General features: G+C 38.1%; 1 long non-coding RNA gene across 2 annotated transcripts; it reads left to right on the top strand.

The window, feature by feature from the left end:
* Positions 1 to 285: 285 nt before the first annotated feature.
* Positions 286 to 3071, top strand: LOC138130921 (uncharacterized). 2 transcript variants are annotated; one of them, XR_011159673.1, is made up of 3 exons: positions 286 to 2354; positions 2503 to 2555; positions 2604 to 3071. It is a non-coding gene; the product is annotated as an uncharacterized lncRNA (long non-coding RNA). The 2 variants fall into 2 exon arrangements; XR_011159672.1 differs by having other exon boundaries at positions 1488 to 2354; positions 2615 to 3071.
* Positions 3072 to 3435: the final 364 nt, after the last annotated feature.

Genomic DNA, 3435 nt, shown 5'->3' with positions numbered 1-3435 from the left:
GGGTACAATTTCACAGAAGGTCGACAAATTTCATTTGAGTACTACATCACCACTTAGATTAATGTGTCGACAAACGCATTGAGAAACATACAATTTAAAACTAACAAAAATTCCGCCCCCAATGAATGGTTGCTAAAGACGTTCTGTTGAAAATACGCCCCCTGGTTTCCGGTAGATCCCTGGAGATGACGGAAAACATTTTGTCATGTGTCCGAATTCTCTGTTTGTCGTTGGCGCTTCCTCGAGTTCTAAGGTTGATGCTGTCTCTTTTGTTGGGTTGTGGAATGAAGCGGACAATGCGTTTGGATAAGAAGTGGCAGTGATTTTGATGGGTGGGGTGAGTTTTTTGCGTAAGACGACCCCATTTGACAATTTATAATTCAACAGCTTAGCCCCCTTGTTGAAGTTGTCTGCGGTCAGTTCAATTTCTCGAATACTCAAGATTTTTTTTTTTTTTTAATTCTTCAGAAATTCTGTTGGTCGTTTTGACAATGTGTCTGGAGTACCCGTGTGTGTGGTAAGGCATTTTGTTGTAGTTGTCTTTGTTGTTAAAATGGTTGTCAACTGCAACTTTTCTGATGACGATCACCTCAAGAAATGTTTTCTAAGTTCGCTCGTTCTTTTGCTTTTGACGTTGAAAGGCAGCGTCTTTTGGTTGAATGTCGTTTACTCGTCCCCGTTTTCTTTGTACATTCTTGAGAGCTTTTCGTCCTCTTGGTGGCTTCGCTGTACCGCTGGAATTTCGCTAGTTGAAAGTCCACGTCGTCGTCCTCGTGGTTGACTGGCTCGGCTCCTTGAAGTTCTTCTGACGGTAAGCGGTCAACCCTCTCGTCCTGGTGTTCGATTGTTTTAACTTCCTTTTAAACCCTTCCAACGGTACTTAATTAAATAAAACGTAAGTTACAAAACTCGACGTAGGATCAATCAATATTTCTTTTCTCATAATATTTTGTTTCATATCTGAACTTTTACTAAGACAGCAGAGACAAAAATTTTGATATATCTTATTGTCAAATTGGTAATTTCATCGCATCGACAAGCGCCGGTCACACTTAGTATCAATATAACCTAGAATAATAATTTAAAATTCTTCCTCTAGGGAACTCAGACATAGCCAGATACTTTTTATCAGGAGCATTTTGTAGAAATCATACACTTTTCGGAACTTTGGTGGGATTAGATCCTGCATAGAGTTTATCGCGATCTGCGTCAATTCTGTAGGCGTGCTATGGATTTCGTTTTCAATGACATCGGAGATTCTTAAGTTATTCGCTAAATATAACAAAAATTATCAAAACGTGAATAGCAAACAACGATTACATTACAACTCACAACTCTAAACTGTTTACTTCTGAACTGCCATTTTGCTATTTTTGATTTTGACATCTGACATTCATGGACACGCCCAAATGGGCCACTCCTGTTACACCACAGTGAAACCGGTTAAATATTGGGTTTCGTTATTTTGATTTTTTAGAGGCTTTTTTTAATAGGGATAATTTAATTATTAAATATTTCATGTAATTGATAAATAAATCGTGACAACTGCTTCAAATGACTTTACATTTGACTCGATTGAGCCGCCTGTGGAAACTTCTACTCCTTGGACATGATGTAGTTCTGTTCAACTCCGCTTACAAAAAAAGTCACTTCAACCGTTTCAAAGGCGTGATTTTCGACCGCTTGAAGATAAAAAATATTATATGCGCCTGAGGAAGTGGTGTTCTTTACCTCTAGAAACTACACTTACGTCACTTTTTGCATAAATAGCTATTTATCCACACGTATTAAATAATCCATTCATTATACACATATGTGCGCTAAGTGTTAAATAACGGTATTCATTACTCACGGCCGTGAGTAATGATTTAAATTTACATGGGTTGTGACCAACCACCAGTTGCATTTGTAAAACAATCGGTGTCCATAAAGTTGCTACCATAGAATTAGTGGAAGTTTATAATTGGCGAGTCTGTTTTTTTGAAGTGAAACGTTTTATGGGAGGGTCTTGAAATTCTGATCGGCAACCTTTTTGTGTGACGAAAAGTGGTGGGGGTAAACACTATTGAGTCGAGTGGGAGCAGTGTCTCTGTCTTTGACACACTCACGGCATTTATCGATAATGTTCTCTCTTTGATTTGGAGGCTTAAAAATGACCAATGAGTTACGCATTTCGATATTGTTTAGTGTTATCGTTGTTTATAATTTATTTTCTTCATTAAAATATACAATTTTGTTGTGAATATGCTATTTAAAAATGTTTGATGAATAATTACAATGTTTCCCTGTAATACAAAAGTTTCACTTCTATCGTGCGTCTTTACGACACGACAGGGAATGTGATTAACAAATACGTAAGTATTACCCCTATAACAAACCGTTAAACCAATAGAAACATAAAAAATTATGTAAATATAAAAATTTAAATAACCTATTCTCATAACCATACATAACCAAATCATCTGAAGAATTTTGTTATGAAATATGAAATGTGTTTTGCAGACGCAGACATCTGTCGCATCTGAGAAAATTTCTCTAGGCCTGGGCAGTAAAATGTAAAACAGTTTTTACAGTCAAAACGTGCCGATTTGATTTGATTTTAGTTTGTTTCCAGCGTTTAAGGAAAAAACAACATAAATGTTTCGAGGTCCAAGAACAACAAAAAAGCAAAAGGAGCTCCTCGTGTGCCTCCTAGAAAACCAACGATTTCAGTTAGAAGGGCGGACGAAAAATGCTATTGAGTTAGAGTGATTTGAGGAAAAGTGGAAAGAAGTGGCTGCATAGTTAAATAAGATGGAAGCGGCTCGGAAAACTGTTAAACAAATGCGAGAGGTAATGAGTTATCTTTTAAAAAAATTTATGTAATTTAAAATGTTTTAAGACGTTAAATGACTTCAAAAGCAGCACGAGAAGTGCCTGGTGTCGTTGGCCAACGCAAATATTAAATTGGCCCAATCAGTTTTGGAGTTGGCAACAAAATTGAGGAGGAAGAGGCCAAAATGTGCTGCACTACGGTTAAAAATTTGATGTTTTTTTGTCATTTTAAATAAAATAAAAGTATGTAAGATGAATATGTAGATAATTTAATTTTCAACTAAATCCAAGCAACATCGTTTGTTTAGTTTAAATAATTTTAAGGTAGCTCGGTGGCCGCATGGCTGTCGGAGACAGTGCTCCGAGGTCGCGGTCCCGGCGCTAGTGGGTTCGAATCCCACCGAAGGGGGAGGATTTTTTCGAAGGAAAGAAACTCCGCCGGGCCATGGATGTGTGTGTATGTCTAGTAGGGGCTGACGGTAGGGTGGTGGAAGGAAGAGCGACACTCTCCCGACACCACCGCGAGGTCAGCAGGGTTCAAATCCCAGGCCGGATGGCCTCCCATGGATGTTGTGTGTTGTGATATTCGTGTTGTGTCGTCCAGAAAAAAAGGAGAGGAGA

Source organism: Tenebrio molitor, chromosome 5 (assembly GCF_963966145.1).
Source record: "Tenebrio molitor chromosome 5, icTenMoli1.1, whole genome shotgun sequence".
Classification (NCBI taxonomy): Eukaryota; Metazoa; Arthropoda; class Insecta; order Coleoptera; family Tenebrionidae; genus Tenebrio; species Tenebrio molitor.
This window is presented reverse-complemented; position numbering and strand designations above follow the sequence as displayed.